Genomic DNA, 14,408 nt, shown 5'->3' on the forward strand with positions numbered 1-14,408 from the left:
TTGTTAAGTATTTTTAGCAACAGCTTATTTGCATAGATCATGACTTTTAAAACGATAATTTCTAACCCATCAGAGCTGATCTGTTACTTAATTAGGATGTCTCAATTTGCTGAGATTAAGCAGAATTATTAGGATTTTATACAATATTCATTTTCTTTCTTTAGTATCCTAGATCATGCCTCACAGGAAAGTTCCTTTATAATTAGTGTAATTTTTAGTCGTCAAATATTTTCATCCCCTTTGAATGCAACATTTTTTTCTCCCTCTGAATATTGAACACCCCTTGCCAGTTGGTATGTACTTGATTAATACTAATTTGTTTTATTGTGTTCTCTTTGTGTTATGTTCTATGTTTAACTTTGCCAAAGTAATTCTTATGAATGTATATAATGTATATATATATATATATACATACATATATATGATTTTCCATCATTATATACATACTATATATACTTCTTAGAGTGGGTGAGATGTAGAAGGGCACTTTGTGTTTGTGTACTGACTTCACAGCCTTTTGCTTCTCACTAAAACATATGATCTTCCAAGCAATATGTAAATAAGAGAGAATGTTTAATTTAGTGAGTACCAAGAACAAATTGTTTTTATGTCTTTCAAAATTTGAAGATTAATCAAACAAGGTAAACTGATGATTGTTTTGTTGAGGATGATTACGAGATTTGAGAAATAAAAGAGGAATGAGTATTCATATTTTATTTGTTACAAAATGACAGATTTGCTGAATGCTTTTCTTAAGCTGTTTTTATTTTAGTGTTGGGGAAACTGTGTGATTGCGAGTGTGTTATGTGTTGAATATGCAGCTTGAAAGAAATATTGAGTTTTGAGGTTTTAGAGTGCATACATGATAGAGATTGGAACCAATTGGACAAAAGAGAGACTTATAGACCTAAGAAAGGGTCCCAATAAGGAAATATGTTGAAAAAATAATGGTACGCATTGGATATCAATATTAATGTCTGTACATTATTACATCAATTGGATAATTACAAAACCTGTTTTTCACTTTGATGATCAAACGTATTACAAATGGCATTCACCAGCAACAACAAAAATAATGGAATGATAAACCAGATTGTAATAAGGGAATTAGTAAGATTATAAATACGACTGATGGAATTTATACAAGAGAGACTTATATGTGACAAGTGACATAAATGGTGCACAGAGAGAGGTGGGGCAGAGTGGGAGAGAAAGAGGTGGTGGGTTGAAAGCCAAATACAAAGAAAATAATTACAAACAATAGATGGGGATTATGTGAACCTAGTGAAGAAAGCAAGAGAGACAGAGAGTGGGCGGGATTTGATGAAAGAAGTTGTGAAGTTGAAAGAGGGTTCTTACATAGAATACACGGGAAGGCACACCACAAAGGCTTATTAATCTACCAACAAATAATTGTCCATCTACTACTCGATATACCCCATTAATACAAGTAAAATCCTTCCTTTGAAACGCTGGGTGTGAGGATAGATCCTGTTAAAACTTCAGTGAAAGAGAAAGAATAAAGAAGACAGTGAAATCATGTATTAAAAATTAGATGAAGAATGCTAGATGTTACATAACTGGTTTCATTCACTCAAACTCATTGATATCCATAGGTGCATGGATAGTGCTCCTACTCGCTCTTGTGAGATCACCGGAAAAATAGTCCATGGAGCTATGATTGTACCGTTCTCCAAAACGTCAACGCGCACAAAGTTCCACACTTTTTCTATGCGTGTGCGTATTTGAGCTGCAAAACTCGTGTCAGGTTTAACTTAGACCATGGTCTAACTCTGCTAAAATAATGGGAGCCAAAAACTAAAAAAAAATCAGTTAATATTGTTTATTTCTTATATTTACTATTTTGTTTTCCTTTGCTTTCATAATGAAAAAAAATATATATTTCAGTTATCATTCTGAGACAGTTATAAATGATTTGAGTGCCACAAGAATTAATAAATTGATCATGTATAATAGATTTGTGCCCCAATTGGCTCTCTATAGTTAAACTACAACTTTAAACCAAGGCCCAGAACACGGGCTCCGAGTTGGGCGTCAGGCATGGTTGATCTAATACATGTAAAGGTCTAATGTGGCTGGAAAATTAGCTTTATTTCTAATATTCTTTGTAGAACCTTTATGAGAAAGTCCAATTGCTTACATTCATCATGTTCACAATGCTTTTTTTAAATAGAAAATGTCGTAGTGCCGTATTTTTTAGTAGAGCTTACATTGTTTCTTCTTTCATAGGCCATGTGAACAAGATAGGTATATTCATCAAATAATCTACAATCGAAAGAAATGTATATTCACGATTGAATTGCCGCGTCATATTTCTGAACAAGAACAGGCAACCACAAAAAATCGTTAAAAATTCGCAACTAACTTGTGGAGTAGAGTAATAGTTTTCTTATTGATCCATCATCATATAACAATATTATATCATTAGGAAGAATTTTCCCTCTTTAGAGTGATGTGCATTTTCATGTTAATGTATTCATGGAATACACAGTCTTCATAAAATTGTATACAGCAAATTTAAGAATAAAATCCGTTATTTTCAGTAGTTATTCTAATGGACTGAGTTTGAATATGATATTAATCGTAACTTACAGTCTAATCATTGTGTATTATCATTTACATGATAAATTTAATATTTTGAATTGCGTTGAAACTTGACATTAAAAAAATAGATGTTAAACACGTCTTAGATGTTCATTTTGTGGTTTATTGAACATTTAAGATAAATTGAAGTTTTCGCTTCAAGCAAACACGAAGTCACCTGGGCAAATTTCAAAAGACAGTACACATTAAGAGAAATTGAGACATATACGAATTAAAAAAAAATAGCAAGTTGTTTAAGCTTGTCACTCTAACAACGAGTTGTTTGAACTTTCTTGTAATTGTTTAAACTTCATAACAGTTTAAACTTTTAAACAGTGAAATACACATTCACGAGGGCGACACTTTCACCAGAAACTCTACCAGCCTTTCTCACCAAACCAATGGCAACATCACATGCACTACCACTAATGTTTTATATCTCATCACTTGTAGAGTTTGTAGGGTACAATACATAAGGGAAACCAAGACCACACTCAAGAAACGATTCTACGGGCACAGAGCCACCGTCAACACATCAAAGCTGGACACTCCAGTTGGCCGCCATTTTAACCTTCCCAACCACTCCATCACTGACATGATGCTACAGGGCATTTATTTATTTATTTATTTATTTATTTATTTATTAATGTTTTATTTATAACAAATGATAAAATAAGGTGGAGGGTAGTTCGGTTCAGTTATAAAACTGCTTTACAACGAAGCCCTCCCCCTTTACAAACATAAAATAGAACATAAACATGATAATATATATAAATACAAGTGAAAATCAATATAAAAAGTTATAATCTATAAAATAAACATAAAAAAGAAAACAAATAAACAAAAAGGAAAGAATACTAGAAGATACTTTGTTATAATAAATGTTTGGCCAATAGGTAACCTCGTTTAAAAGAATTTATAGAATGTGTGGATTGAACTGAAAATGGGAGTTTATTAAATAGGGAGCTTGCTTTATAAGAGAATGACTTTCTTTTGAATTCAGTTTTGGGGAATGGAATGTCGAGGAGAGAATTTAGTGCATAGCGGGTACAATATTTACAGGTGCGATAGGTGATAAGCGATTTTAAATAGTTAGGGGCTTTTACATTAATTATTTTAAATACTAATAAACAGTAGTGATATTTAAGTCTTTGTTCAACGGATTGCCAATTTAGGGTTGTAAGAAGTGTACACTGCGGTGTGTTATAATCCTTATTTAATATTAATCTTGCATATCTATTTTGTAATTTTTGTAGTTTGGAAAGATTTGTTTTTGAACAACTTCCCCATGCAGTGCAGCAATAATCAATATGTGGTAAAATTAAAGCAAAATATAAGGTTACAAGAGTTTTATGGGGTATTAATTGCTTTATGCGGCGAATACATCCAATTGTACGTGATATTTTATTACATATATATCTTACATGGTCAGACCAGGTCAGTTGCGAGTCGAGTATAACCCCAAGATATTTCATTTTATCAACACACTGCAAGTAGTTATCGTATAATTTGATCTTGAATTGGTGATTATCTAGCTTTCTTTTAGTGCCGAAAGGCATGACCATGGTTTTCTGTGGATGAATATACATCTTATTAATATCAAACCACTTGCATATTAAATCAAAGTCATTTTGTAAATTCAATTGAACTTCAGAAAAGTTATGAGAATTGTTAAAAATAACGGTATCATCTGCATAGAGTGAAATCTTGGAATTTTTATGAATTCTTAAGTTGTTAATATCGTTAATATATAGACAAAAGATCAAGGGGCCAAGGATCGACCCCTGGGGCACCCCTGATTTCATAGTTAAAAACTCACTACAATAATCATCTATATTAACACATTGTTGTCTTCCGACCAAGTACGATTTAAACCATTCACGCACCTTATTATTCATACCATAGAAAATTAGTTTATCAAGTATTATTTCGTGTGGAATTACGTCAAATGCCTTTTTTAGATCATAAGTCCGTACTAGCAGAGAGAAGTTCTGGATGAAACGACTTCGCACCACCCAACCTCATGGCCTGAACATCCAAGAGGGGAACGACTGATTAGTCTTTTCTTTCCAGTTTATATATATATTTTTTTCCCCTCAGCTCTTTTTAGATTAGTTATATTATAGTTTCTTCCTCTACATTCCTCCCATATCTCATACAAGCTCAGCTCCAATTTTTGCTTTCCACATTCAGGCGATGTAATGTATTATTATTATTTTCATTTTATTTTTTTCTCCACTCACCTCTTTTAGATTGTCTACATATTTATTTTGCTTAGTTACATGTATACTATAAATACTTCATATACATTCCCCCTCTCTCATACAACCTCGGCTTCTATATTTACTCTACCCTTTTAGGCAATATGCTTCTCCCTTTTCATATATACATGTCTTATTTCTACCATATAGTATTATGTTTTTTTCCCCTCACCCCTAGCGGATTTACAATACTAGTTACACCATATAGTTATATATATATTTTTTCTTTTTTTTTCTTTATCATTTATGTCTTTTGCACATTATCAGTTGTTCCCCTTTCTTTCATTCCCCCCCCCCCCACTCTTATGCACCAGTTTATTATACCTTTCTTTGTTACCTGTTTGACCCACCTCCCACTAATTCTCTTGTTATTCATCTCTTCCTCACACCCCTATCACTGTTTTGTTCCAGATCCTGTTTGATGTTGCCTGCCCAATTATCTTAATCCCTCACAGCTTAAGGTCTTTTACTGGCCTTACTTACACTAATTCCCCTTTGCCTATACTCCTTTGCTTTCATCCCCTTCTCTAACCTGATTGGTCATCACAACTCTCTAATGCCCTTTTTGTCTCCTTGTTTTTAGTGTTGCTGTTGCATGTCTATCGTCTATATTATGTTTTGTTCCACTTTATATGTTTGTCAGTTTGCCTCCAACAAAGATTCTGCTAGAATCGAAAGCTTAGGCCCCTTTTGACTCTCCAAACAAACTTTTTAACAATTTTTAAACAATAGTTGTTAGAATTACGGGCTTAAACAACGTGCTCAAAGTTTTAAATTGCGTTTTTACAGTGAAAGTTAGAAAACAATGATTTTGCAACATATCTCTTCTGATTGCCCTCTTTCAATGCTCCAATGTAGCTGCAAATTCCATGATCAAAATAGATGAAACGTCTATGTAAAGAAGAATATTAAAACTTTCAATGATACCAGTTCCATTTTTCATATTTTGGTAATCAAAATATGTCATCGAGAATACGGACCTTTTTACAATGGGTTTATTAGTTCAAGCTGCTTTTCATTTCTAAATAAGCCCCGCCCTGTCTTTAGTGTCCCAAATGTAGGGACACCATATAGGGAAACTTTTTTTTAGGGGGGTGGTAAAAGATCTGTCACGAATATTCCAGCTTTTATTTCCTAAACTTGATTTTGAGTACAACCATTATAAAGATTCGACTGGCAATATAGCTATTTTTCCCTGGGAAGGATAGTAGTTGCCAGACCAACCTGGGATACATATATAATTCCCACTATATTTTCTCAAAGCCTGATATGTTTGTATAATAATAGTATATATAAAAGTCCCACAACTGAAATGTCCCCTCTCACTTTTTAGCTCTTGTCTGAATAATTATTTTGTTTGTGTCTATGAGAGGAGTACGAAGGGGCAAGGATGACTGTATAAAAATATATAATTCGTGATAGAAATAATGAAACATAATATCTCTTGGTTTACGTTTTACAACAAAAAGATCACTTGGATAATCATGCAAAAAGCATGCGCCCAAAACACATCGCCATTGGTCAAAGTTCTCACAATTGTGATTGCTCTGTTTATATGCGATAAGAAACTCGTTTTTATGATGAATGGGAATCCTAAGTCTTTTGCTGTAATGTACACTGAAGCGTGACAAAAGCCTTGGTGATGAGTTCAAGTTTGGGCTTCCTTGTTCATTCGCCTGTCAGTGGGTTTCATAGCTGGGTTCCCGGAGGTTGACTGGTTGACGTGTAATCAGAAACTCGAGTTATTAAAATCAGACGACTTCAAAGAAGGTAAGATGATTCGGTTTCCTTTGGCACATGCATTATATGAACATCCATCCTTCAATATTACATCTGTGTTGTTTTAAATGCAGCGCGCCGATCAGGAGGACCATTTCCTCTTCTTCTTTTTTCGTGTGTTGTCGAGATTAATGCAGTTACTTGGCTGAGGTCGAGTTTTGTACGATTCCATCTGTTTTCTATAATGTTCTTTAATTGGTAGATTCTATGTATTGTTGTAGTCAATATAATGTGTTAATAATGAATGAGAATATCGCTTTTGGTATTCTAAGAATAATATTGTTCGTCAGCATCAGAAACGTTGTCGATATTACTTTTTATCGAATTCCTTTCGAACAGATGTATATTTTAGAGAAAGTAGTTAATTTTCTTATAAACTCGATTGGACATGTTGGAGAGAGTCTGCAAAGGTCACTGTGTTTTCGACCCACTCCCTGGCTCCCAAAGCCCCGCTATAACCCATCCCAACATGTTTGTTTTTTATTTCCTCTGATCTCTCTCCCCCTCTCTCTCTCTCTCTCTCTCTCTCTCTCTCTCTCTCTCTGCCCCCCCCCCCCCCCCATTTCCCCCACCTGGCCCTCTATAATAGTCGATTTGACAGTCACAGGCTCAATACACGAACCTAGAAATGTTCTTTCCGATGAAGTTTTTTTTCTTGATTCGTGTTCCTATGGGGTCCTAGAACAAATTCAGCTTGGTTGCCCAAAGTTGCCGTTTGGGCAACCAAGCTGAATTTGTTCTAGGACCCCATACGAACATGAATCAAGAAAAAAACTTCATTGGAAAGAACATTTCTAGGTTCGGAAAATGTCAAATCGACTATAAGAGTAATCCAGCGTTGTTAACAAATGGGTTTTACTCTCCAAACGCATCAGACTATCCCCTCTCTATCCCTCACCCACTCATTCATTATTTCATGCACTTCACGCACACGCACCTCATAATCACCCCTTTCTGATCCCGTATTTCCATTTTATAGATCTTCATAGTCCCATGTCTTATTCGGAATATGTTTGATCTTAATGTTGATAAGTAAATGATATAGGAAAAAACTTCATTGGAAAGAACATTTCTAGGTTCGGAAAATGTCAAATATATTACTTTTGTTTTTGTTGTATTTTCTGTAAAATATTGTGTGAAATGGTATTCTTAACTGTGATGCATAACTTGTATATTTGTTATATGTTATGGACAATTGAGTACCTCAACTGGGGACAAATGGAAACATTCTTGCAAATATTCTTGCCTAATTGGCTCATCTATATAAATGTAATTCCACTGTTGCTATCTCCACCATTGCCCCAAAGCTGAACCCTTGAGCATACAATATGAAATAAATGATTCGTTATTATACCTCATAAAAACTTGTTCATTATATCATTACAAGATATTACAATCTGAGATTACAATTCAACCTTTGGACAATTATTAGTTACAACTGATTTAAAGTTTAAAAAGGAGGGGAAAGAAGAAAAACTATAAGCATTGAAAGTCAAATTTCCTTATCAAGTCCCAACCACTCCATTATAAAGGGAAAAGAAATGTTATTTGAGAGCAGCAGCGGAAATAATGAGCCAAACTTTTGAGGGGCCAGATTATGATGAGAAAATTTATATCCTTCCTAATACAAAACATTATTTTGGGACAGATTTTGTCATAATTGTCATTGTATATATTTTACACTTTTCCATTCCTTTTCTATCTTTTTCTCATTTTTTCCTGGTTGTAACACCGCCCCCCCCCCCCCCGATTTTAGAAAACTGCATGGTTACACCTAACATGGAAAATGTTGCTTATAGACATAATAAATTAATTATATCTGCATCATTGCCTTTTTGAACTTTGTCTCTAATCAGAACTGGTGTTAGTATTGTCTAAGTCAAAATCTTCATTTCTAAATTGCAAACAAAAAATGTTTATACGACTTGTCCATGTCCTATTGACCTTTGGTATATTAATTTATGGCAGAATCTTTTCTGAGTCTTGAAATGAAGCTTGTTCCCAAGCTACTTCTATTTTATGGTCACCTCACGTTATTTTTATACATTTTATGGTATTAAACTTTGAATTTAAAAGCTGGTATATTATTCAGTTGAACTTTATATCACCTTTGAGTTACGACGGCATTCACCTGAAAACTTGAGCCTATAGTTTTCATTATATGGTAATTTTCTTTCTCCAGTTATATGATTGAGAAACAGATTCTCACCTTCAAATGCCGCTATTTTAGGCCCCTTAAAGTAGAAGAAGACAGAAAATATTTAACGTCTGGCACAGATTTAAGCATGTAGATTGTTGTAAAAAGTTGAATTACGATCGAGGCAAATCATTCGGCTTCAAATTTAGGACTGGATGAAGGCTATTATTGCAGGGGGGGGGGTGGGAGGGGTGACTTTTCTTTACCATAGACCACTTTGGATTTATTTTTAGAATTCATTGACTGATAAATCTGATGAAGAGGTACGTGATATTTACGTGATAAAATCCGGCAGAAATATATTGTTTATTTGAAGAGAAGTGAATTGAGAAATAAAAACTATATGGCCGTAAGGTCTAGTCTACACCTTTTTTTCTGTAAGAATATATTTTAAGCTTTCATGTTATCCCTCGTCAAGAAAAAAAAATGGTAATGTAAAAAAACATTATTTGAACTTGTACTTCGAAATTTACCTTGATGGGGTAAGGAATTTTCAAATAATAATCATTCCGCGATTTTTACATTTCACTGAGTCAAACAAAAGGCCCCAAAAAAATAATGTTCAAGAAAGAGGGACGGGTCGTCCTTCCTTCAAACAAGGCATACATTGACGACCCTTTTATTGGGCTGGTCCGCCTTTACGAGGCGAAGGCAACTTGACTTTGTCTGAACATTAGGCAAGGGTGTGATGGATGTGCATGAATGAGGTGAGAAATGTTGGCCAACGGGATAAACAACACGCCCCATGCAGAATGACTGCTTGCGGAAGACGGATTCTGTGATGCGGACAACTTTACAACTTATTTATTTTTAGCGCCCTCTACTAGGCTATAAGTTATACGATTGACGTATTTTTCTTGGTGGTCCAGTTTGCATTCTCGATCTCTGATACGGTACTCGTTGGTCTGAAATTAATTGTTTACGTCTGGCCGCCTCGGGTCGTCCGCTATTGCTAATATAGAAAATTTTCTGTTCGTTATAAACAAGTGGTATTATTTGTAAAATCTTCATTTTATGTAGCGTCCATGTCGGGAAAACAAAGGTGAGTGACTTAAGCATTTTGTACAACCCTTACGCTGTATTAATTTAGGTTTGTTGAGTACAGTAGCGCGCCAGCGGGAAACACCAGGGGAAGTCATGAAGGTGGTGGTGGTCTTCTCATGGAGCGGGGAAGCGCGGGTGCTGATGTTGGTTGGTGGTTGGTGTGGTATCTTCGCACGTACACCAGCTACCACTGTACCAGTAGCCGAGTAGGTATGATGGGGGGACCTAAAGCTACGCACTTTGTTTTCAAACAATAAAAACTATCCCAATTTTAATATTTCAACAAATATCTTTCACTAATCTGTGGCAAACATTCTAAAGATCATTAACCAAGAAGAAAATATCGCAAAACTCACTAATACGAAAATCCCGCCATGTTTTCCGAACACCTCTTGATTTCGCCACCCGATGTAGAAGGGGTCCTAAAGCTACGCACTCGATTTATCATGCAAAAAAATAGTATTTCCTGTGCCTCAATTTCTAAAATATATTCATATTATTATAGGAAAAAATGAAATTTTAGCGAATATAACTCCAAAATTCCAAACAGTTGTTGGTTTCTCTGCATTTAGAGATTTACTGCAGCCTCTGTAGAAAAAATTGAATAGGAATCGTTCGTCACTCTGCAGTCACAGTTCCACACACAGAGTGCGCATTTGCCATAAAAAATGTATGCGCGATGAGTGGTGCGTAGCTTTAGGACCCGCGCAGCTTTAGGACCCCCTGCCATACAGTGTTGTTGTAGACGCGGTTTGCGGTGAATATCTAAGCCTAAACTAAGGCCTAACTTTAACCCTTTTTTTTATTACATGTCTCCACTCCAGACATGCCAACTCTAGGCCTACTCTCACTTAAACTAATCGTGGTCATTTTTATCGGAGTAATGGACCCCGTCATATATTTAGAACAAAAAGAAATAACATCAACAAAAAGCATGATTTTTTCCACCCAAACTTTTGTTCCACTGAGGTCAGAAGCCCATTTGTTTTGTGTGTGGATGACAACAAAAATCCTTACAAAGAGAAAAGTAGAATTTTTTAAAGTAGACGGTGAAAAGGGATAATTTTTCATGAGGAATCTGCTTATCACATTTTTATTTGCTCCCAAGGTAGGCCTAATCCTTTTGCAGCAAATGTAAACAAAGAAAATTGGTCTCCCAAACTGGAGACTGTCTCTGAAATTGGATACCCAAATTCTTTATAAAAGTCTCCGTGCGCCTCTACTGCTAATAAGTAATAGAGGGCCTACACAAAAATATGCCCAAAATTCAAGTTTTTGAGTGCTATGGTGAATACAAAAATGATCCCCAAGTTACTAATGACAAATAATTTGCAACTGTATAAAGGTGAGTATATTTTGTTACCATAACTTACAAAAGTGGTATTTTAATGATTTTTAAAATGAGTATTGTAGATCTATATCTACATCATTCCCCCACAGGCAGGGTGGTTGCAGTGCGCAGTGAACAAGTGTGTAAGACGGGGCTCTGCTCATCCCTATAGCATAACAATCTCTTTTTTAGTCTGACGATGTTAATGACATACATGTAGACTCTTGACTTTCTACTGCAAATCAATGTAATTACAATGCAAGTCTGTCTGTAGAATGGGCTGTGTATGTGACCCTTAATTTGAGCCAGCTGAATTTGAAATACAAATCTTTGAAATTACATACATGTACATCTCCTAATTAAACAATATGTAGTGTAAAGTTTGCGGAGTACAGCAACCGTGCATATGCAGACATATAAGTTATAGGTCTGCATATGCACGCTTGTTGTACTATAACCTTGTACATTGGATGAATGCCCAATAAGACAAGACAATACAAAACTGCCCAAGGCCAAGGTGTGACTGAGAGTTTTATTTTGTTTCTAAATAAATATTCTGCTTTAGAGATCTAATTTCACAAAAATATTATTTGTCAAGTCATCTATTTACCTATTTCAGAAAATCTTAAAATTTATCAGCAAGTTTCATTACCAGTGATCTGACATTCTCATCCAAAAGACGTCATTTGATACATATACATGAATGTAGCATCTTTTCCTAAATTGGCTACAAACTGCTGCAGACAGCACCAGGTTTTGAAGAAAAAAATGATTCCCCACCTGCTTATCTGCCACATCATTGGATGAGTGGAAATGACTCTAATTTTAGGCTTTTGAACTGATCTTTGTGCAGTCAATATTAATTCTTGCTCTCCCGAGACTTTATCCTTGAATAACTGAGAGGGTTAAATCTCAAAATTGACCAGTGAATTTACCTGAGTGACTTTTTTGGGGGGTAAATTTTTAGTGGTGGTGAATTTCCACTGAATATTGGACAAAGAATGGAAGGGGTATTTGTTTATCAACAACTAATACCTCATTGTAGGAGCTATACCTAATACCTCATGAAAAGTGTTCTCTAAAAATATTCTTGTTCAAAATGGATAAGGCAGTACATACATGTGCAGTATATTGATCCCGGGGGGGGGCCACTTACATTGACGAGTGGATACCATGCGCGACCCAAAAAAGATAGGGCACGTTACGTACATAACGTAATAAGGGTGTCAAAAACACTAAAATATTGAAAAAAGGGTATCTATTTTCGATAGGAAAACTACGTGTTTAGGGTCAAATTTGCGAGGGTATAAAAAAATTAAGACAAATGTTTTATATAGGATGTACTTTTTGCCCCAAGTGTCAACACTACGTGTTTAGAGTAGGTTTGCACGAGGTGTGGGGAGGTGGCCGGGCTGTACTAAACATGCTAAACCCAATGATGTATAGGTAAAACCGACGTCGTCCGTGGCATAACAATTTAAATATCGCTATACTTGTTTAGGGGTTCAATTCAGGGAATACTTGCCAAGAGTATCGTTTTGTTTACATACTTGTTAAGGGTAGGGTTTCGCACGCCAATACTTGTTAAGGGGTGCATTTTCATAATATGGAAAATACGTGTTTAGGGTGCTTTTCGAGACCCCATGGTCGCGCATGGTATCCACTCGTCAATGGAAGTGGCCCCCCGGGATATTGATTCACAGTTATGATATTAAATCATTCCTGTCTTCTTTAAAAGAAAAGACTGATAACTAACTTGGTTTATTGATTTTTATATCAAATAGTCCAGGTCACACGTACTTGAATACATATTTGGTTTGGTATTTTGGTTGAGTTACAGTAATTTCAAAACTACCATACATGTAAGGTGAAAGAAAATAATGGTGATTTTGTGACCCTGCAACCAAGGGGATCAAAAGTTCATTTTCTTCTTGATTTTGCAGAGCTATTGCTGTAAGATAGGACTGTTATGTGTTCTAATTTTAGGTATGATTGATAAATGGACAGTGTATTTCTTGTCTGTCCTGTTTTTAAGATGCTTTTACTGTACCCATTGTCAGGTGCCCATTGCTGATAAAAAAAGGGGAAAACCACAGGTAAATGCCCCCTATAATATTTCAAGCTGTGAAAAGAAGGAAGAAAGAAAAGGAACCCCCTCCCCCCCAAAAAGGGGGGGATTGAGCCGGTAACTAACCTTGTCATATCCTCTATTCAATTTCAAATGAAATTTGAGATGTTTAACATTTACACATCTTCCACCCCCCATCACCTTTCAAATTACTCTGGTTCTGCTCCTGTGCAAAACAGTATTGGGATAGGCCTACTGGAAGAGAAGATGCGTGTGTGAGAGGTCATGATCCCCCCTCTAAAACTGCCAAATTGATTTTAAATGCCAATGAACTGGATTTTAAGTCTTGAGAGGACGTGTATGGTGATATTGTATAATTTCTAGTGTAATTTGTATGTAATTACAATCTACTATTTCTTTAAAAATGTCCAAATTATTTGTAGGAAAAGGCAAATTACACAATGTATTCATTAGTCAAAGCAATAGGGAATTTCCCTCATGGAAAGTTGTACCACTAGTATCATGTGTATCTTCAACAAAAAACTTGTAAAGGAAACAGTTGTTAGCACAAGTTTTGAATAACAGGTTGGCTTGTGATTGACTAGGATATTCTATTAGTCTTTTTCTTTAGATTTTTTTTCTGAATCTGCTGACAAAATTTAAAATACCATGTACTGTAAGTTTAATTTATGTACTGTAATGATTATTTTGTTTTTATTTTTGGAGTGGGGGAAGTCTAAACTACATAACTTTGTTATACTTTGATTCTGAGCCATGTAGATGTGTTTGTATCCAGGGGGGGGGGGGGGGTGGGGGATTCAAATTATTTTTTGATGGGGGTGTGCCTCACGAAACTCTGAAATGGGGGTCTAATCATGGACCTATTACGAATGGACATTCAACGAGAGTATTTTATGACCACCACCTGTTTCCAGCTGTCAAAATCGCTGTCTAACCCTTAACTTTCTCTTTACGCGGTTTTTACGACCACCGCCCGGGGCGATTGTTTACACAAGCTCCTTTCGCCCACTGATCGTCACCGATCAATCACTGGCCCTCTTTCGACCAAAGGCAGTCATGTTTTAGCCCCGATTGCCAAAAGGGAAAGTCCCTACATTACCTAGA

The 14,408-nt window shown here is 35.5% G+C and overlaps 1 protein-coding gene across 2 annotated transcripts in view; it reads left to right on the forward strand.

Annotated features, from left to right (window-relative positions):
* The first annotated feature begins 9,572 nt into the window (after positions 1-9,572).
* The window catches only part of LOC129255847 (band 3 anion transport protein-like), a 35,403-nt gene continuing 30,567 nt past the window's right edge, over positions 9,573-14,408 (forward strand). The window contains exon 1 of one of the 2 annotated variants that reach the window (XM_064106255.1): positions 9,573-9,883. The gene's annotated coding sequence lies outside the window, so the exon portion shown is untranslated. The remainder of the gene's footprint in view (positions 9,884-14,408) is intronic. The other variant, XM_064106355.1, reaches the window with a different exon arrangement.

This window comes from Lytechinus pictus, chromosome 1, assembly GCF_037042905.1.
Source record: "Lytechinus pictus isolate F3 Inbred chromosome 1, Lp3.0, whole genome shotgun sequence".
Taxonomy (NCBI): Eukaryota; Metazoa; Echinodermata; class Echinoidea; order Temnopleuroida; family Toxopneustidae; genus Lytechinus; species Lytechinus pictus.